Source organism: Anser anser, assembly GCF_964211835.1.
Source record: "Anser anser genome assembly, chromosome: 2".
NCBI lineage: Eukaryota > Metazoa > Chordata > Aves > Anseriformes > Anatidae > Anser > Anser anser.
In genome coordinates this window covers 105,021,398-105,044,129 of record NC_139721.1, presented here as the reverse complement: position 1 = coordinate 105,044,129, position 22,732 = coordinate 105,021,398, and the positions used below count along the sequence as shown (strand labels likewise).

At 37.0% G+C, this 22,732-nt stretch overlaps 1 protein-coding gene across 20 annotated transcripts in view; it reads right to left on the bottom strand.

Annotated features, from left to right (window-relative positions):
• CNTNAP2 (contactin associated protein 2) overlaps nt 1-22,732 on the bottom strand; it is a 1,168,055-nt gene that overhangs the window by 753,356 nt on the left and 391,967 nt on the right. The window contains exons 3-7 of one of the 20 annotated variants that reach the window (XM_083826982.1): nt 15,449-15,607; nt 14,086-14,190; nt 11,707-11,918; nt 11,038-11,167; nt 7,561-7,624 (exon numbers count right to left, since the gene is read on the bottom strand). The exons of 10 other annotated variants lie outside the window; for them this stretch is intronic. The gene's annotated coding sequence lies outside the window, so the exon portion shown is untranslated. Of the gene's footprint in view, nt 1-7,560; nt 7,625-8,141; nt 9,201-11,037; nt 11,168-11,706; nt 11,919-14,085; nt 14,191-15,448; nt 15,608-22,732 lie in introns of those variants that run through there. 9 more of the 20 variants (XM_083826983.1, XM_083826985.1, XM_083826987.1 and 6 more) reach the window with 9 other exon arrangements.

Sequence of the window (22,732 nt, the reverse complement as noted above, 5' to 3'; positions counted from 1 at the left end):
ACCATTAAGCTGGTTGAATCATGACAAATTATTTGTGAAAATCCTTTGGTACATGACACTGTCCACAAGGAAAAACTTTGAAACCTATTTGAATTATGAAATAAGGTGGATTCCAATACAAATCTCCATAAGGACTTTTTGTTGGTGTTGTTGTTTAAGGAAATAAAGCATGATCTACCATTCTGTTATTTAAAATTTAATGTAGTCATTTATTTTCAACAGACATGGAAAACTTGAGTAACCACCCCCCTGCCTGGCACTTGTATATTGTTTTGTTCATATTCTTGAAACAAATGCACATCAAGAGACCACCCCTGTATTGCACAACGTGTTTATTTTCCTTACTATGGTTTGCAAGTCAATTTGCTGAATTTATCACATAAAATAAGTATGTTGCAAAGAATACCCAAGATTTATTGGAAATCTTTCATGAGGCTTTACTCCAGCCAAACCAAAGCCTGGTATTTACTGGTTCTTAGCGACATTTTACCTTATTTATGTAGAATACTTAGGACTGGAAGAAATCTTGTTTCTGTTTTGCACTGTCATACATGCTTCATGTTTTAAGGAAAAGGGTGCCTGGTCCAGGCACTTGGTGTACTATTACACTGTTACCTGTCCCTTCATGCTAAAAGAAAGGAGCTAGTTCTATGTAGGAACATTACAGCTGTTGCTCATGGTATTCCCATTGATCAGTCCAGAAAAGGTAAAGTTTCTGAGTTTTAACTTATTTCCTAAGGCTGTATATTGTTCATTTGGGAGGGGAAGGAAAAACCCGCAAAAGATTGGCAGAACCACTGGAATCCTATCATAACCAGAGACTTAATTATTTTATAATTGAAATCCCCAGTCATGAATGGATGACTTCTCATTTTAATCTTCCTTGTTCTTTATAATTTCCTGTCATTCGTCTATAGGCTCTGATGGCTGACAGGTGTGAGCATATAAAAAAAATCTTGTAAAGGGTGTGAATGGGGATTGCTTCCTCAAGAAATCCATTTAAAAGAAATGAGAACACCTGTATCAATAAACCTTCACCACCATGACTTGGTTGCTCACAGTTCAGTTTGTTTCCCAGGGACTGGGTGTCCTGATAAACAGCAAGTTGAACATGAGTCAGCAAGGACCCCTTGCTGCTACAAAGGCTAACAGTATTGCCTGCATTAGGCAAAGTACCACCAGCTAGTCAAGATACATCCACTCTACTCAACACTGGTGAGGCCATGCCTAGAGTACTATATCCAGATCTGGGCTCCCCAGTACCAAAGAAACTTGAACGTATTGGAAAGAATCCAACAGAGGGCCACCAAGATGATGAAGGGACTGAAGTATCTCTCCTATGAGGAGAAGTTGAGGGAGTTGGGACTGGTCAGCCTGGAGGACACTCAGGAGAAATCTTATCAACAGGTATAAATACCTAGAGAGGGTGCAAAGAACACAGAACCATGCTCTTTTCAGTGATGCCCTATGACAGGACAAGAAGCAATGGGCACAAACTGGAACACTAGAGGTTCCTTCTGAACATCAGGAAGCAAGCACTTTACTGTGTGGATGACTGAGCAATGGCACAGGTTGCCCAGTAAGGTTGTGGCATCTTCATCCTTGGAGATCTTCAGAAAACATCTGGACACGGTCCTAGGCAACCTGCTCTAGGTGTCCCTGCTTGAGCAGGGGAGTTGGAACAAATGACCTCCAGAGGTTCCTTCCAACCTCAACTGTTCATTGATTTTCTAATTAGCCTCCATGAGAGGTTTATGTAAACTAGGCCAAGATAATTCCAGAGAAGTTTGAGATGAGGAAAGCGTTTGTAATACCTTAAAGGACACCTCATGTTTTCTTTGTGTTTCTGTAGGACAACTCAGTTATCTTCTTTATCTTCTAGCTAATAGAATATAAATGGTAGAAGATAAACAAAAGCCCATGTTTCAGCTGCTGGAGAGAAATGCTGTCACTACTGAACTAACTGCACTGAGCTTTACAGATACAGTCAAAGTCTCTATGCAAGTAACCACCCCAATGCTATTCACCATCCTAGTTTTAATCGTATCTGTTTTCTCTGCACCTAAATTGAAGTTACTTAAAGTGACAGACAATCTCCATGAAAATACACATTTTTAAAGAACAAATTAGGTATTATCAGACATATACACTTATTTTTTAAACAGAATAAGTGATTAGGCCATAGGAAAAGGGAAAGGAGATAGTTGTGAACTATTAAAACTTACCTGAGAAAGTACTAGTTTAGCTCAATGCAGTCGTGTACTCACCTATTAGAGGTTAATATGAACCTATAACCCCATTTTACTCTTTCATAGTTTAGTCATTAATTGAAAGAGTAGCAAGATTAAATTCCAGTCAATTATACTAACACTGAATAATATATATTCTTGCTACTAGTGATGGGTGGTAAAACATGATTGCATGTGCTTTACAGGATCTAGAGGACTTTACAACACTGCCCTGCCACCCCAACAAGTTGAATACTGTGGACTTGATGGTTGTTGCAGTTGGCACTAGAACACTAAACCAAAAGGTTTTTATTACCAAAATAGGAAAACTCATAAAATGCTAATAAAACCTAAAAATTAATAAAGTAGACAGTTCCAGTGAACCAACCACAAGTGTTGACGCTAGATTAAATTTTGTATTGTCAGAGCCAGGATAAATACATGAAGAGTTTATGGGAGATCTCTCAAGGATCTAGAAATAAGCTAACATGTTTGATGACTTAGCATATTATATTTTTAAAGAGAAAGAGGTTCAAAAGAAGTTGTGTGTTACACTGTCGAGATGATAGAATAGAGATGAGTTTGGGGCTATTACCAGTAGAGGTACTCTGTGCAGCATGCATCAGCTGTTGCCTGTGCTCAAGTCTAAACTACCAAACACTTCCAAAGAAGTTCCTGTGCTCAGGAATAGGCTTTCACATGATACCCGATTCATATTACTGAAGAATAGGTCAGTATAGCCTCTATTGTTATTCTGGAGGAGAATGGAAATTTCATATCCATAGAAACAGAATGTGAATTTCCATCTGTGTTGAAAAGCAGTCAGGAGCTGCATTAATCCACATTACCAAACAGCATTTTTGGCAGGAGTTGCAGAAAAACTGGCATTAAGGTTACAGATCACATGTTACAGTGAAAACGGTTAAGAAGTAAAGACATATTTAGAAGAAACAGCTACAAAGAGCTGTTACAGAGAGCTGTTAATTAACATCATAACTCCTTCAGTGAAGCTGCAGAACAGCCATCTACATTAAACAGACGAAAAAAACCCATGGCTTTAGATAGGTTTTTCTGGTTACTTACATGCTTATTTGTATTAAACAAACAATTGTTTAGATGAACAGGAAAGTTTTTTTGCCCCATGTTTGTACAAGAGGTAGTCCTATGACTGTAGCTTCTGGGTTCCATTACAATATTATTCATATTAGTGGATTAAGATCATTCAGTTTCCAAGTGAGTGACAGCAATAGAGTATTTTTGACATTAGGCAGGTCAATTTTCCCCATTTTGGTAGAGTATAAGCATGCCTAACTATCAGCAAATGAGATGTTCAGCACTTTGAACTAATCTACCTTCACCATTGCAAAAGGGCGCGGGGGGTGAAGGAAGAGCAGCAGAAAGGAATTTTTTTGTATTACCCAAACACCTCTGATATGCTTAAGTGACATAGGGACGCATTAAATTAAGAGGGGGGGGGAAACAGAGGGGGAGACAGAGGGGGAAGCAACCATATAATCATAAACAATCAAAAAACTTCACTGGCTAGTTTTAAGAAAGCTCCCCTGCCATAACCAGGACTCTTCTAAACAGACTGCTGGTTTGAGACACATGTAGACTGGCTCTAGCTAAGAAAAAAAAAACACATGCTCCCCTGGACTGTTTTTATTTTTAACATCTTTTCTGCCCAGAAGCACTAATGCTGGGGGGGGTTCCCCACTGGGAGCTGCTGTGCAGATGTAGCGTACCAGGGCATACAGCAGCAGAAAGTACTCATATGCACACCATATATCATTAATGTTGGAAGAAAGCTAGACTTGGAAAGATTATGCCAAGCATTTCAAAAACTTTGAGAGTGAAGTTTACTCTGCTCATTCACTCTGCTCACTATTACAGCAGAGGTATAGCAGTACCTCTCTCCGTATTATCTGGAGAATACTGAGGACTAGGGAATTCCCTCAGGACCTCTCTACCAGGGTCCTGAGGCAATTGGTTGATGTGGTCTCCAAGTAAATCTCCATTGTATTTGAAAAATCATGGCATTCAGGCAAAGTCCCTGATGACTGGAAAAAGGGAAACATCACTGCCAAAAAAAAAATATAGAAAGGAAGACCTGGGGAACTAGAGGCCAGTGAAGCTCACCTCTGTGCCTAGCAAGATCATGGAATGAATCTTCCTGGAAGCAACATTAGGGCACGTGCAGGACAAGGAGGTGATCCAGGACAGCCAGCACGGCTTCACCAACGGCAAATCAAGCTTGACCAATCTGGTGGCTCACTCTTCTATGATGGAGTGACTGCATCAGTCAACAAGGGAAGACCGACTGATGTCACCTACCTGGACTTCTGTAAGGCTTTCGACACAGTCCCACTGTGTCGAAAGCGTGGACCAACCAATGGACAAGGAACTGGTTTGAGTGCTGCACCCAGAGAGTAGTGGTCAATGGCTCTATGTTCAAATGGAGGCCAGTGATGAGTGGTGTCCCTCAGGGGCCTGTCCTGAGACCAGTACTGTTTAATATCTTTAACAGTGACATAGACAGCAGCATCAAGTGCACCCTCAGCAAGTGTGCAGATGACACCAAGATGTATAGTGTAGTTGATACCAAAGATGGAAGAGATGCCATTCAAAGGGATCTGGAGAGGCTGGAGAAGTGGGTCCACATGAACCTAATAAGGTTCAACAAGTCAAAGTGCAAGGTGTTGCACATGGATCGGGGCAATCCCAGAGATGAGTACAGACTGGGAAAAGAACTCATTGAGAGCAGCCCTGCAGAGAAAGACTTGGGGGTTTTGGTGAACAAAAGGCTTGACATGAACCAGCAGTGCATGCTTGCAGCCCAGAAGGCCAACTGCATCCAGTGCTGCATCAACAGAGGAGTGGCCAGCAGGTGGAGAGAGGTGTTTGTCCCCCTCTGCTCTGCCCTTGTGAGGCCTCACCTGGAGTGATTACAAAAAGTGATGCGTAGAAATTAGCTCTTAGCATCTGCAAGTTACATAACCTCAATTTACTTAGATGACAACACAGTCTTAGGAAAAAAGATAGGATGACTAATATGAAATGGAATAACATGCAAATAAAAATGTTGTATGTGGGCACAAATTGACTTTATCATTATGGGAAAAAAAAGTAAATGGAGGATTAGCCATTTAGCCATTTTAGCTACTTGCTAAAGTGATAGCAATTATGAAATCTAATTTGACAGATCAAGATAAAGTAAAAATTGTTACATGATTTCACAGAGCTATCATTCTATAAATTAGGATAGAACCAAATGGAGGTCTTCGACAATTACTTTATTCCTAATAAATATGAAATGGACCATCAGGAAGTTTTGAAGGCTAAATGAATAGATGCTTCCCAATCACTAGCCCCCAAATAAAATAGATATTTTATGCAAATGGGTTAATACAGATTATTACAAAAGAGAAATGCTCTATTTCTAAAACACCTGGTCAGTTCATGTTAAATTGTATGTATAATGATAAGCTTGGTAAGGCGTGCCTCCAAAATAAACAATCCCTGCACTGTTTCCCCCTCCCCTCCAAAAAAAAAAAACAGTTCTTTGTGGGACAGCTATATTTAAAACTTAAAACAAACAAAACTCTACTCAGCATTTACAATATCCAGTATTGTTTTAGTTGTAGCAAACAGGTAAAGGTTGGATGATGAACTGCTTAGCAGATCAAAGAGTCATGATCAGGGAAAGCGACAAAAACATTTCCCTGCACTGTGGCAGTACGTCCAAGAACTACTGTCAACTGACCTAAGTTTTTCCATTGCTCTCTGAGTAAGTGGGAAATGTTAGTGATTCATAATGTAATAATGTAAGGTCAAAGCGGTCCTCAGCAGAAAATCATCTGAAATTGCTTGTTTTTTTCTTGTGTGACCTGAAAACCTTTAGTAATTTGTGCTTTGTTTGAAAGCAAGTTCATCCATGTAAACCAACATTTTCTTACACACCAATATGAAAAGAAGTTAAATGATATCATGAGATATCTTTACTTTACTCTTTTGTTTTCTGCCAGGTACACATAAGACTTTTTGGGCTATTGATCCTTTTTCCTAGGTATTAATAATGAGCACCTCCAAGCAAGAGCTTGGTGTTCTGATGAATAATAAAAAGATACTTTCACCACTCAGTACCAGTTTTTGGTGGAACCTTTTTAAGGACTCCTTAAGATCTCTCAAATAAATAGGGTTAACGTGCAACTTGTTTTCTGATGGAGTCCAATAACCTCAAATTGTGCAGCAGTTTATGATCTGTCCCTTCTAACCTACATTGCACTAATTCATTAAGTCTGTCAGCAGTAGTACATAAACAGACACTTTCTTGCTGTATTTTTTTTCCTTTTGTTGTATTCTTTTGTTGGGAAGCATTGTCTAGATGCTGGCATGACCCTTCTGGAGTATTTGGTTTGGCATAAACTTTGCCTGTTTTGGTTAATGAGGTTTGTCCAGTATGAAAGAGCACAGAAGTTACTATAGAGAGCATAACACCTGCTAAAGCAGTAAGTCCCATAAGGCTGCATCTTTACTATTAGTGAAAGAGAAATCTTCATATTTAGAAGATAAATAGATTTTTTTCCTCTTTAACAACCTGTACTGAATGGTTTCTCTCATTTTCAGGTCCAAAACATCTCCCATAGATCAAATTCACTCATTGATTATTACTAATAACATTTCCCAGCGTAGCCTGTCCCTTTAGCTGCTGATTTGTAACACATATGGAAAACTCATAAAAAGCCTTAACAAAACCATCATTTAAAGAAGACGACATCTTGTCCTTGTAAGTCACCGTTACCAGTGTACAGTTTCTAAATGATAAATCCCACTAGCTACTGTTCAAGTAGGAACAGCAACATGGCTACTTGAAGACCCAACCTGTAATTACAAGGTAGAGTTTACTCAGGATTAAAATGTTGATTTATGGTCTGTTCCTGTATGAGCAGTCTTAGGCAGAACTTTTCAGTAATCGTTCCAGACTCACGCTTCTATTTAAGCTATTACAATTCTTAGGAATATTACAATTTCTTATCAATATTAGACTTTCAATGCAATATCACTTTACACTCAAACTTCTGGCCCTACAGGCCAAGAATGGCTCCTTCCCGATTAGCATTGGGGGATCAAGTAATCTTTGCTCAGATTAAAGGGTTATTTTGGAAGCTTCATAAGGTTTCTGTGAATACAGCATAAGAAATTTCTCCTTAATGTTTCCCAATTTATTTCCAAAGATTATTCTACTTCTGGAATGGTTTTAACAAATGTCTCATATTGAATAAAGATTGTTAGCATTTTAATCACCTTATCTGAACAGACTTGTTTCTCTTACCAAGTGGGTAGTCTAGTAAATTTCTTCCAGAATAGACACTGAATCCATCATTCTTCTATAATACCTGCAATTTATGTAGGACAATCAAGACTAAATTATTACATAAAGGTCACAGCGCTTAGTGATTAAGAGACAGAAGAGATTTCATATAATGCAGCAAAACACAAGGCTCATCTAAGGAATATAAACCAAATCTAGATCAAACTAGTTCCTGTTTTTCCATAAGCTTTATGTGCAGTGCAGATACACAGTACGGAAAAGGTTTCTTGTCTAGAGACAAAGTTTAAGTTAGATAGTTATCACTATCACATTTCATTATAAGCCATCTGAGTTGAAAAATTCAAACTATTTCAGGTAATACAGACTTTTCAGTTTAAGAGAGCTACTTTTGAGATTAATATAAGCTATGCTTCAAAATGCATTTTCAGTTACATGACTGAATTCCAAAACTGGGAGTTACAAACAGGGAATTAATCAGGCCAGTTTGAGGCTTTAAAGAAACAGCTTAACAACTTTAGAGGTTATAAACCCTAAATTTGCAAGGCCAATATAAACATTTAATTCTTCAGAATTCTATTTACCTTCTGTAATACCTTATTTCCTTTCTCCAGATCTCTTCCTGTTTTCTCCAGTCTGCTAGTCTAACACCGTAAGCATCCTATGAGCTTCTACTTCTAAAGCCACAGGAGGTTTATTATTCTCAGTTTCCTGAAAAGTTTGACTTAATGCTTATTACTGATTAAATATCAATAATACAATGCCTTATACAGAGCATCATACATGCAGCAAGCTTCACTGTACTCGTTTCCCCCTTTCCCATAGCTTCAGTTAAGGTTAATTTCATGAATATTACATCTTATACTATATTTCTAGAAGTCATTTTTCATGCCAATTGTTCTGTTGGTGAAATTGGATTTGTGAGTAGGACCATTTGATGCATTCTGGCAATGATCTTAGACTTTTTATGGAGTAATGAACTGTCTAAAAGACAAGCCAAACAAGTACCCCATACTAAGCTTTCTCAGATTGAGATGACTAAGGAGCAGCACTTCCACAAGCTAGTTTTAGAAAGCAGGGAGTGATTGTGCTTTCACATTAGTAGCACCTAAATAACCAAAAAGGAAATTGGGATAAGGAGGCTAATTAATAGATTACACATATAGAAGTATTTTCCCCTACAGTGCTAATTCTAATTTGTTAAACAGAGATGGACTTAGATTTAGCAGTCCAGCTATAGAACTTGATGAGGAGAATGGCAATAGTGACATTCAGCAGTGTACAGATCAGATTCCAATGGTGACTCCAGAGATCAGGTAACTTCGGAGACAAGTAAAATTACAGGATGTTTGATATGCTTAACTTCATTACCAGTGATTAAAATATGAAAACCTGCTCTTAACATAAGAATTTTTGTTATTGCTGTACTTGCTTGGTTTTCTTTTCCTGAAGACTTGAATTTCAATGCATCAACAGCTGTTTGATTTGTAGCTAAATTGTCTTCAGTTAAGTATATAGACTTGTGCACTGGTGCTTCTACTCCCATATTGCTTTCCTACAGCTTCAGATATTGGTGGTGTTTCTGCTGCTGAGGAGTTAGTTTGTGGCTTTAAGTCATCTTGTCCTCAGAAAATTAACCTCTCCTAACAAGATAATCAAAGCAGCATTTTTATGAAAATTGTTTGGTGATATAGTAGCATAGAGGTAGCATTCTGTGCAGGCTAAAATTGTCTTAAACAGCTTGAGCTACAGTGTTCATCATTAAGAAGGAGTATGCACAGAATAGTAGTGTATACGTAAATACAGTGGTATATAAACCAAGAATGATGGCTCACAGTTACAACAATGATATTACTTAAAATGACTACTAAAGACAAGATTATATAAGCTCTCATGGTCCAGTAACTTCAAGATGCAAAAGGCAGATATGGTATTTGTGACTAGCAGGGAGAAAAAAATTAACAAGGCAGGCTTACATGTTTAGTTAACAAGTCTCTTAAACTCCAGTTTTGGGTTACTCATGACTTTCAAATCTTTAATGTATTGAGACTGGTTATTGACTCAATTTTCCTTAACTTCCAACATTTCAGCTAAAATGAGTGACTATAACACTGAGATCAAAAGTATTTTTGCTAAGTACCACATCAGAAAATTCTATTTCCAAGGTATAATTAAAAGCTCCTAAAATACTTATAAAGTTTTTTTCTCTTTTTTGCCTTTTTTTGTTGGTGTTTGTGTTTTTTCATTTGTTTTTGCTTTTTTTTTTTTAAGTTGCAAATAGATGAAGCCTGACAACATATAGTACTTTTGGCTTCAGCATTCAACAAGAGACAATACTAACACCAGGAAAAAAAAAAAATCTCTTCAGTACTAATAGCTTTATGTCGTCTACCCACCTCAAATATTAACATAGTTAAGAGAACCATCACATCTCTTTGATTCTGCCACTGATGCTACAAGTGGTATTTACTTTCTCTCTGCCACACACACAGGATTTTAGATCAAGATTTTGCCATACTGAAGAATACTTCACAATGTACCAGGTTCAGCATATTAATGCCATTGTTTTCCGAAAGAATATTCTACAATTAAGTTTATAGAAAGAGCAGAGGCAGGTATCACATCAGATCACCTATACTTACTATATTCCATCTTCAACCCTTACATGCTTCAAGGACTAAGACTCATTATGACTTGGTGCTGTTTATCTTAACCTCTAAAACCACACCTTAGAACAAAGATCTAGTGGTTTTATGAAATGAGTGTCAGTGAGTGTCCCCACAAAACAAAGTTTCAACTTCTCTACTTAAGTGTATCCTATGCCAATTTAATGCTGGAAGAATGGAGATAAAAAAAAGCAGAAATGCTCTCCTGTGTTCAGGCTAGAAATACCAAAACACAAGGATAAGGATAAAGTGTCCTACAATTTCTGATCCTGCTTTCATTGTATACTTCTGTGCAAAAGGCGAGTAGAAAGACTTCTGTATAGTCAGAAAAAATAATCTGAGTGCTTGAGGGAAAAAACAACAACAGAAAAGGAACACAAGAGGGTTCTGTCCATCTTCAACACAAAGAGAAAAACAAATACTGAGAAAAATCAACAAAATCCACCACAAGAAAAGAAAACAACATTAACAGCAAACTGAATCTATTATTCAGGTATGTTACATCCAATGTAATTTGTTTTGATAATAGCAGGAAAGTGGAATCAAACTAGGGGAAACAACAAGGACCTATTTCATTGATAGGAAACAGAGGCTGTAGCGTACACAAGAACAGCGAACTTCAAGGAGAGATTGTTTCTGCTGTTGTGGAAAGAGCACTGTGAAAGTAGAATGAGTGGTAGCAATCTTGAAGACACTTAGGGAAGGATGAAACAAAGTTAAAATATAGCTAGAGGAAGAAAAGAGTGCCATCACGCAGGTGCATTGTTCTGAAAGAAGCTGTGAATATTGTTTACATCTGACAGTTTTACCTTACCTTTGTATGTCAGGCAGATGGTTGAACATTTAAAACCAGAAAATCATGCTTTCCTCTTAGGCAATTCTCCACAAATAGCATTCGACTTATGCTCATTGATGTTCTGCTGGATCTGAAACTTTCAGTGGATCTATGGTAACACATACAGTGTTCCTACAGTGCTGTACTTTAAAGTAGTAATGCAAGTAGTGGAAAGTACAGCTTTGTATAACCTTTATCAATAGGCTAACTGAATTTCACCAATTGTTTTCAATGCCATCGTATGTTTTTGTCAGTTACTAATAGGATAGAAATTTGATGTTCCTGTAACTTACGTACCTCCACAGCTTCCCCCCCCCGCCATGTACAGTACATGTTACTGTTTCAGTAAAGCTATTTTATAGAATTTGAAATCATCAGAAACAGAACTTGTGAGCTCTAACTAGCATATTAATGCCTACATCTGTTATCCAGAAATTAATACAGCAGTTTAAATTTTATTAAAGAAATCTTTCAGTCTTTAAAGTGAACTGTGACAGAAAAATATCCTTAAATATTTTAAAATCAAAGCACTTCTGTTTTTTTTTACAGCTCTAGTATCGATGAAGTGGTTAGTTCTGTAGTTATTTGTATAAATAACTTTCCTCTCTAGACAGCATAGCTAGGGATTTATAACAAATGTTAACTCACCAGTTTTAATACTGATACTTAGCATCTTTTGATAATGTGAGTTATGTTTTCACATCCGCTTTGATCCAAATATGTTCCTCAGACATATCAGGCAGTCTAGAGATGAGGGAAGTATTGTATGCAAGAGCTAGTAAGCCATGAGTTCAGTTTTTATTTTCTTAGATGGTGGGAATGTTGTCGTCTGTTTTCTTTTTTAATTGTCTTCAAGATCTCTAAAGATAAACAAAAGTGACCTTTAAATTGCAAGTCTAACTACAAAATGAATAGGACTCTAGCATTCCTAGCAGCAATCTATATGGGACAAGTCACAATAAAAAAAGTCCTAAAAAGCCGCAAAGAGGAACTTTATTTTTTTAAATTATCATATCATGTCTAAGTAAATCAGTTATTATGGAGCTCTTGGTGTGCTTACAGTTCAAAGAAAGCATATCCTGAAGTGCCAGAATCTCTTTAGACTGGAGCTACCACCACCTAAAAGAGTTTATTCTGGCCCATTCATTCACAGAATGAATAGCTAACATTTGGGTCCACATAGCTGGAGGTAGCAGTATTTAATAGTTTCTTTTCTATCTTAGATGGAAAATGATAGAATGACATTGAAAACAGTTCAAACTAATATTTGTCAGCAACTTCATGTGTAACAACAGAAGCTGTAATAGAAGCATGCCACTAGTCACACACTCGACTGAAACTTGGGGAAAGATTGAATCAGTAGGTTGTCTATTGAGATACAAATGACAAGAGTTCAGTTTTGACTGTATCTTTTTTTTTTTTTTTTAAACCTGTCAAGCATGCCAAAAAGCTCTTACAAAGTTCAGCTTGAAGACTGTCATTAGCATCTGCTCTCATAAATCAGGATCTTTTTCTTTCCTGGCTTAGTTCCATTGATGAAATACTTGAGGTTAACAGGGTTCTCTCTCTGACCTCTCCCTCCCCCTTGCCCCCACCCCAGTCCAGACTCAACGCCTCCCACTCCCTAAGATAGCAATTATCTTCCGGGTTTTGGTAAACTGGATATAGTAAATGTTAGCCATTTGAAATCTGCAGAATTCTCATGGTCATCTCGTCTAAGATGATACAATGTTGATGTGTTCCCCCCCCCCCCAAACAGAGTGAAGACACAGGTCCAACTCTCTATTTCATAGTGAACTATTATATTAATCTAGTTCCTCACCTTTGCTTTAATACTTTATCCCATGTTTTATGTGCCTTAAAAAAAAAACAAAACTGAGTGTAACATGATCTTAATCTCTTAAAAACCTTAACTCTGTTACAGTTGCTCCCAAATGCATTTGAACTCATTTTCACTATGGAAACTTGACAGTGCCATGTCAGCAGCTTTGCCTGATTTCTTGTAGTACTGGGATTTAACTGATTTATGAATATAAGCTCTTTATGGTTTAGAAAATGCTGCTTTACAGCAGCACATCCTAAGTATGTTTGTCCAACAGTGCTCTCCCTCTCCTCCCTTGCTTCTCTGGCTCTTTTGTAAGTTTTGTGAACTTCTATCATGAATTAAGGAGGCTGATTTGACAAGAACAGGAAGAGTACGTATACAATCAACTGTGCTCAGTGTCTAGTAAATCTATGAGATGGACCAATAAAGCAGAAGCTTTTTTTTTTTTGGTGGTGGTGATTTGAAAAAAAAAAAACACACAATCCAACCACCTTCAGCTGGCTTCAACTTTTTTCTTCACTCACTATTCAAACACTGCAGCACAGCACAGGGAATAGTCAACCATCAGAAAGTTATCTCATTTCCTCAAAGATTTCAAAAGATTGAAATAGCTGAGGTCAAATAAGGAATGAGCTACAGAGTATTATTCCTCCACTTCCTCTCCCCAGTAACTTTCAGTACTTTCAAATTCAAAAGTACTATGTCCTGCAAATCATTCATTGAAATCAGTTTTCTGGAAGCAACTGACTGGATTTGTCCAGAATCTTTTATGTTATCTGTTTTTTTGAAGCATACCCTTTCCTAAAATTACTTACTTTTTTTTTTGAAGTTGCTTTCTCCTGTAATCTACTTAGTTCATATATAAAAATAAGCAACTTAATTGCAAAATAAGTAATAACAGAGGATCATAGCAATTCACTGTATAAGCTTTCTTTTAGCATTTTCAAAGAATAGATCTGATATTAAGAAACCTACTAATACCTATTAGTTTGTTTTATTATGAGTGTTGAATGCTGACTTTGTAAGATAATCAAAATAATAAACGCAATGCTGAAAAACAGGAAATAAAAGTATCCAAAAGAAAGAAAAATCATTGATTTTTTTTCCCCCCAATCAGTTTGACAATGCAACCACTCCTCCAACAAGGAGAATTTTCTTCCCATGGGTAGTCTCATTAGAATAAATGCACAGAAAATGCTCACCAAGCACTTTAAATTTAGATAAACCCATTGGAACACATGCTAATTTAAATTAGCTTTTTAATGGAATGCAGTGTTCAGCATAGCCAAAAACTTTGTGTTTAATACCTAAAAGGAAAAAAAAAAAAAAAACTATGTCAGCCAATCACAATTGGTAAGGGTATCCTCAAGCCAACAAAGATGCTTATACTGTTGCTAAGAAAAGACTTAATCATTACAGAGCATTTATTGTTACAGTAGCCAAGACTTATCCCTTTGCCACCTTACTCTGTACTTCAGACAAGTAGTGCTGGGAAGAATGGTTCCACATCAGGTTTTAAACACAGGAATCTACTTTGCCTGCAAGTGCATGAACACAAAGCCTATTATAGCTTTGCAAACTTATATTATGATATTTTACTTAAGTTTATATACATAAAACAGTGACAGATACATTGGAGAGACTGCAAATTAAAGCTAGTTTTCCTCTGACTACAAGCAGAGTTGTATCACCACAAAAACAAACCTGTTCAAGTGAAAAGTTATGTTTAACACTAATGCACTACAGTTCAGAAACTTCTGTGATCTTTTTAAACTTCTATTTACATTACTAAAGATTGAGATTAACGCACACTACGTGCTTCCGAACACATAAAAGGTACTGAAAAATATCATACCTAAAGTAATAACTATTTATAGCAAGTTATGCTATACAAAAACACATCGTAAAATGCCACAGAGGGTACAGGCTATACAATGATTAGTACAAGTATAAACTCAGGTCACAAAAGCAACACTTTTCCTGAAAACTGTCATAAAAGAAAAAAAATATTTCTGCTCTCTCTTGAACCCAGCAAGAATTAGATTCCAAATAAAAGTTAATGGCTTTCTTACAAGTCTTTCTGAATAGGATCTATATCAATAAACAAAGTACCGTTCTTTAACTATCTTAAGGAGTCCAAGCTTAAGGAGTTCAAGCATATTTATAAAAAAAAAAATCCAAGTCAAGAAAACAATCTAAGAAATAGCACATAAGAGTTTTCTTGGCCTGACACTAACTTTTTCATATTTTTCAGTGTGAATTCACTGTTTAAGAAAAGTTCCAGATTAAAAACCCTCAGGCTGAAGTTACCTACATAGCCACATATATATACACTGCATCAGCACTGTCAAACTTACCCTTAAAACGCACTTCTGCTCTGAAGCCCAGAGCCTGTACATTGCTTTAAAAAAAAAAAGGGTGGCTTTTTTTTAAAAAAAAGTTCACATAAAAAGACCAAAAAGTGATTTCCATGAAGGACAGAGTCTACTTTCTAGAATCAAGACACCTCCAGATCAAACATATTCATGCCAGTATGTACTTTTGCTTAAGCCTAAGCGTACGCACCTGAGCAGCTGTGTTGATTTTGAAGTCAGGCACTTGAAAGTGTATTTGTAGGATTTGATCTTAAATTGTCAGTGTCGCGAGGTACATTATTTTGCCTTTTTGTGTGCAAAGCTCAGTCTCCTCAGTTAATAAGCACCAATCTTCAGGGAAGACCAGAGGCTAAAAGGTACAAATGCAGAGATGCACAAGCCCAAAAATTTACATGGAAATGAATATTTGTGGATCCAAACATTATTCACTCCTGGATTAGGTTCAGTTTCACTGGAAGTTAACATCTAATGAGCCAGAAGCAAGTGGGAGACAACCTTTCACAAGCTGTGCTTTCTGCATATTAGACCTTGCAGGCAGCAGAGGTAATATAGAAAAATGTCTTAGACTTATGGAAATTGTCACAACCATATCTTTCATGTGCTGGCACAGAGCCTGTCTATTAAACAAATCTTTAGACTATTCAAAATAGTCGCTTTCCAGAGAAATATAAAATACTGTCTACGACCATATCCCAAACTACAGAACTTTAGAATTCTCAGCGTATAACTTTCACTTTAAGAACTCTCCCGATATAAGTATCTTTTTGGTCATTAAAGAACAAGACTTTTAGTTATTTTATCAAAATAAACTTCCACATGGGTGAACTACAGCTTTGTGCAGTTTATTTTTATTTTTCAACCAGGACAAACAAAATGAAAACTGAGAACATACCATTTCTTGCTTTACATCTACCTAACATGTAAGTTAGCTTTTTATTATCTGCAGTCCTATACTTCCCAAAGGATTTCTGGAAGACTACAGCTCCTTTTGCCAATTATTGTACAAACACATTCAGACATGTTGTCTGACCATGTCTACTCAGTTTTAAACTATTACTCTCATTACTTCCATTTTGACATTTGAAGCTAGGCACAGGTTGAAGTGTTCACTAGACCAGAACCTAAATCATTTTGCAAATGCACAATTAAGAGGGAAATACTGAACCACAATTTGTTCACTAGTGCTACAGATGGGTTTTGCCTTAAGATTAGCACTAAATCTGAAATTTCCTAGCATTTAAGGATATTTTATGATTCACCTCATTATAGAAACTGAAGTCAGCTGTAAACTGAAAACAGAAATGAAAGCCACCTGCATCACAGAGCAGAGGAGCACAGAATATTTTAGGACTGATTTACATCTTTATTTCAGCAGCTAGCAATCCTGGCTAATCTCAGATATCATCCAGAATTACAAGCTGTAAGGAACTTCTGCAGGTCATTTTTTTCGGCCCCCTCACAACATTTCTGAGGAATTGGCTCCAGAGTTTCATCACTCTCACTGTGTAAAAAAAAAAAAATTCCAAGGAAGTCTTTATCTGCTCAGCTTTTACAGTTTCACATGCCAAGTACATTGCAGAAGTATTTTAAAGAAAAATACAACCTGATGATTAATAAGACTCATGCTTTGAAATGTCACATTTTCTGATTCAACTTAAAGCATCATCATCATTATTATTTAAGTCTATGACAATCATTAGAACTTCTATTTCTAAAGCACACCTTTAAGTTTTTAGTTACTTTTATCAGATGAAATATCCCAGAATGGTTAAAGTTGGAAGGGACCTCTAGAGGTCATCTAGCCCAATCCTGCTGCTCAAGCAGAGACACATAGAGTAGGCTGCCCAGGGCTATGTCCAGATGGCTTTTGAAAATGGACTACGTTATGCTAGACCTACTTGTCATTCAATATATGATTCAGGTATAAAATGAATATCAACAATAAAAGATCAGGAGTGTCATAAAGCAAACATAATCAAATGTATGTCTATAGAAAACCAATACAAGATTATAAAACTGAAAAATCAGCTTCGGTTCCATCACTTAAGCAAGCATTCATGGTTTCTTGTGGGGACTCAGGATAGCCTGCACCTTATATTTGTTAGCTGAAAGGCAATGACATTCAGCCATAACTATGACTATTGTCATTGCTGAGCTTATTAAGTACATAATGCATTCTTGTTCACATGCTTAAGGACCTGCACAACGTATTCATTATATCACAATGACACTAAGGTATTTGAAAACTAAGCCATCTGGGAGCTAAAAAAAAAAATGGATTTATATGTTGCTGTTTAAAATTTGACAGTTTAACATAAGCAGACAAGTGGTCCTCAGACTAAGAACAACAGATTAGAAAGTGATCCTTTAGCATGGAAGAGCTCTAGTAGACTACTGTGCAAGTCACTGATATGTTATTCAAATTTGCTTTCTATTTAGCAGCCTGTACAGATTGAAGGGAGGGTTCAGACACTGCCATGACACCAAGACAAATTTTGTCTCCTGTCCACTTGGCATACTCTGTGATAGATTAAAATAGTTCTGCTCACACCTTTGGAGATAGCATAACACAATTATTTAATCTCTCTCTCACAAACAGGATGAGTAAAAAACCATGGCATTCCCTCTGATCAAAATCATGTCCAAAATATATCTTTCCTATTAAAAAAGTTATTAAAAATAAAAACCACCACAGGAACCCATATTTACACTAAAAATAAAAGGTCTTTCTTCCTGCACAAAATACGCAATTTTAAGGACTCTAACCTAAAAGCATGTTTAGAAGGTCTTATAATCAGGCTATAACGTATGTGAAATACAGTGTTAGCTAGGGACTGTAATTATCTTTTTTGTACTCTCCCCTCACCCCCCTGGAAGGTCAGGATTTTAATCTAGCATAAACATTTACACTGATTCAGTGTTAATGTTAATATTCTAATATTTAAAAGGTCATTAGACCTTCTGTTACATTAACACAGCTATAGACTATGGCTGTGAAAGCATTTGGTGTTAAGTATAACCCCATAAATAAATAAAAGTATCTCTAAACATATTGAAAAAAGTTATACAATTTTCTTTGACAGATTCCACACAGAGAAAAAGAGATTAGCAAACAGGCTTCTTCAGAATAGCACAGATGTTTACCTGTAAAGTTCTTTTCTTTAGGGTTTCAAAAACTCCTTGTCAGCAACCGCCTTGAATATCTAAATATGCCCCCTCAATGCTTTATTTTTTGATACAATTACAGTGACTATTATACTACATTTCTAAGAGTTTAGCTTAATTACAGCAAAGGAAGTGTTTTCCTGTATTGATACTCTTTCAAGTCATTAGTCTTCAATGTATAGGTTAGCAACCTATACCAAGTGCTAAGCTATATTGACTTCAGTGGGAGTTACAACTCCACATGCCATAAAGGTGATATTGGCTGTTGTAAGTGAATAGAACAACCCTTGTAAAATAAAGGCATGGAAAACAAGGACTCAGAGCCATAACAACAAGGTAAGTTAAAACCTAATAAAATTAAGGAAATGCACACAGGATATTCCAGAAGAAAAATAAGACTTCCATGCAGAAGAAAAGTTTGAAAGAGGTGTTTCTAGTAATAAAACACCCAGAGAATTAAGAGCCCATAAAAGTGACATTGGTCACTTGCTGGTATTGCAATGGAGACAGCAAGATACCAGACATAGAAATCCTTCCAGACACAATAGGTCAGGGCATCCTTAAATAGGAGGCAGCAATAAATTCACGACATTCCCAAATGACTTCAGGGTCTTGCCATAAACACTAGTCAGAACTTTATACTAATACATCAAACCACTTTACCATGTTTAATAGGTCTGCACAGAATCTGATATTCTAGTAGCAGCCCAGCAACAAACACCAAGTCATATAGACCATTCTAATCACATTTCATATTTCTAAAATACTCTTATAATTCAAGTCATAATGAAATACAATATAAATGGCTTAATGTAATTCAATAGAAGTACTTAAGAAGAAAAAGCCTATAAACCCATTAATCTAGGAAATGTTTCTGTGACGTAAGCTTCCACTCAAGATCTTATGAAGTAAACAAAAGGACAGCAGTAGCAAGCACCAAACTCTTTTGTAACATTCTTCAATAACATTTTTTAGTTTAGGGTCATGGAAATAAGTTGGATTTCAAGGGAAAAGCAGGGGTAGTTTCTGCAAAGTAAATAATTCTTACATATCCTAGTAAAGTAGGTGTATTCTATAATTTTTTCCTCCACTTTTAGTTGCTATACGCAAATCTTTTGGATTCCTAGACACATGCAGCAAGTCCTTGGTTAGCTTAGGTATAAATGATGCTCTGTAAAGCAGGTGAAGGGAACTGAGAATGCGATAAGGCTTGCAGATTTTTCTCTGAATAATCTAACCAGAATTAGCATGTCAAAATGAGCAGAAACATTGACCAGGTGGCTCCTGTATAACCTCAGCTATGTAGAGCTACAGAGGAACACCTTGTACCTACCTAGTCATGAAATAGTGCTTTAGGTCTGTCCAATAGTTATTTCCAAAGGCACCCAGAGTATTAAATATCTGAAGTCTCTTGCAGCTATAAAGAGTCAATTATCCAACTCACTTGTGCTTCCTTTCACAATTAATTTTGGATACTCTCAGGAGATGAAAACTTTTTTTTTATGCAAGCTAAATCCCTGCGCTGTACCAACTTTCTTTAATATCAACAGGAATTATGTATATGAAGACTGCATTTCTCAAACAGTAGGTTACTTCTCAATGTCCAGAGAAATGCAAGTCACACTTTATAGTTAACATACTAGTCTTCTGATTATTTCCAACTAAAAAGGAACAGAATGAACACTTTTAAAAAAAGAAGTCTTTAAAGGCAGTAGGTAAATCGATATTTTAAATTCCGTTCCTAAAAACAAAGGAAACGGAGCAATAGAATATCACAAGTTGAAAGGGACCCACAAGGATCATTAAGTACAACTCCTAGCTACGCATAGGACCACCCAAAAAGCAGACCATGTGTCTGAGAGCATTGTCCAAATGCTTCTTGAACTCTGGCAGGCTCAGTGCTGTGACCACTTCCCTGGGGAGCCTGTTCCAGTGCCTAACCACCCTCTCAGTGAAGAACCTTTTCCTGATATCCAACCTGAACATCCCGTCACAGCCCCATGCCATTCCTTCAGGTCCTATCACTGGTCACCATAGAGAAGATACCAGAACTGCCCCCTCCAGTCCCCCTTGTGAGGAAGCTGCAGGCCACCATGAGCTCTCCTCTCAGTCTCCTCCTCTCTAAGCTGAACGGACCAAGTAATTTCAGTCACTCCTCATAAATCTTGCCCTCCAGACCCTTGTCCATCTTTGTTGCCTTCCTTTAGAGTCTCTCTAGTAGTTTTATGTTCTTTTTGTACTGTGGAGCCCAAAACCACACTGAGTACTCAAGGTGACGCTGCACCAGCGCACAGTGGAACCCCTGGACCGGCTAGCAATGCTGGGCCTGATGCACCCCAGGATCCAGTCAGCCATTTTGTCTGCCAGGGCACACTGCTGACTCATGTTCAACTTGCTGTTGAACCCCCAGATCCCTTTCTGCAGGGTTGCTCTCCAGCCTCTCATGACTCAGTCTGTACATATAGCCAAGGCTGCCCCTTCCCAGGTGGGGAACCCAGCACTTGCACCAGAAGTATCTCTTCAGTGATTCAAACACTACAAAAGGAGATTTATGCATAATGCACATTGTTTAATTAAGCTGAATTTGTATAGGGTACAAACGTTTAAATAAATGGCTAGTGGTTACCAGATTACTTAGTTTGGGTATTTAAAGAAAAAAGGGGGGGGGGAAGACAGCAATAAAACAGAATTATTTTCAATTGAAGCAGCAGCCATTTGGTCCAGGGCTAAGTTTTCTGTTAAAAGTCAAAACGTGCTTTCAATTAGATCTTTGCAACTCCACTGATGTTCACTGAGGCTTAAGATACAGTCCACTGCAGAATATAATTGAGGGGCTACATGCAAAGGGTCTGCATTCCACCTTTCCCATCAGTTTTTTTTTTGTTTTGTTAAGATCATCATTACAGTAAGCAGTTTCTCCTTCATTCCCCTGAACCCCTGAATTTGATAACTCCAGGAATAAGAAAGTGAGATTGGTGAGAGCTGATGACGAGTTCTACCAGAATGATCAGATTTTAAAAGATACCTCATAATGCCTCTCCAATTGTACCGAAGTTCTTCCAGTTTCCTGTAAGAAACTATTTATCTTAGAGATGTTCAGCTCTGTCACTAGTGTTTGTATTTTGAGTCTCATTGCTTTCATAAGACTTCAGCATTTAGTTATTATACCTATAGGGCATATTTGCATTATGCTTAGTGTGATGCACTTATAACTGTATCTAAGTTAGGATTCTATGTATAATACGGTTTCTGTTTCTTATCTGTGATGCCTTCTCTAGACAAATAGCTCAATGGCTTGATGTAGACAAAATAAGCATCTATACCAAAACAAAAGTTCTATGAACATGAAACACCTCAGGGGATTAACACACGTAGGGAAGCCTCATGACCTACCGAAATTAGAATCTCAGACTACAGGAGTGAAGGTAGGAGAGGTGATCAAAATCCTCTAGTTTCTATGGAAAGAGGGCATATTAACTCATCTTATTAAAATTCATGGAAATTGAAAATATCTGAAAGCCCGGGTGGGTGGGGTCAGAAAAATCTATTTCGCAGAAATGTGAAACTTACTCTAAATTCACCTCGAAAGCACTTTTCCCCATCACAGACTTCCTGAGAGACTTTTGATTTCTCTCCTACTTAGGAGATAATTATAGAATGTTTTTTTTTTTTTTCCTTCCATGACTAATGCACACAGAAGTGGATCACTTCAGCATTTTATGCAGATTATCACACTTTGTTCTTACCTATATCTTTGCTGGAAATTACTTCTCCTTTGTTCTCTCTCCAACTTATCTAGCAGTCTTTATTTTTTATTTTTTATTTCTATAATTTATCATCTGTTTGTATCATTTGATATCATAACTCTTTCAGTGTTAAGAGTTGTTGAACTCTGCACTTCTATTTTCATTTTTTCCCTTTGCTTTCTCCTTTAATTTTAAATTTACTACTATCAGGAAGCAACAACACTTGGGCACAGGGCTGATAGAAGACAGACATTAAATGAAAGGCTATATAGTACCTTTCTCTTGCAGATAAAAATTCTAAAAAGGTATGAATCTGAAAGGAAGGACTAATTATTACTTAAAAGGACTCTAAATGTATCTTAAAATTTTAGGATCATCACAGTCACCTCAGACAGGAAGAATATAACTTCACGTGTTTAAATTGCCTATGCTGAATACTTTGCTCATGTGGTCTGATCTGGCTCTCACACTCCTTGTACAAAATTACACTATAAGGAAGATGCTAACAGGAATTTCTTCACCACCTTATTTCCACAACAGGCAAGTCTGTCTCATAACACTAC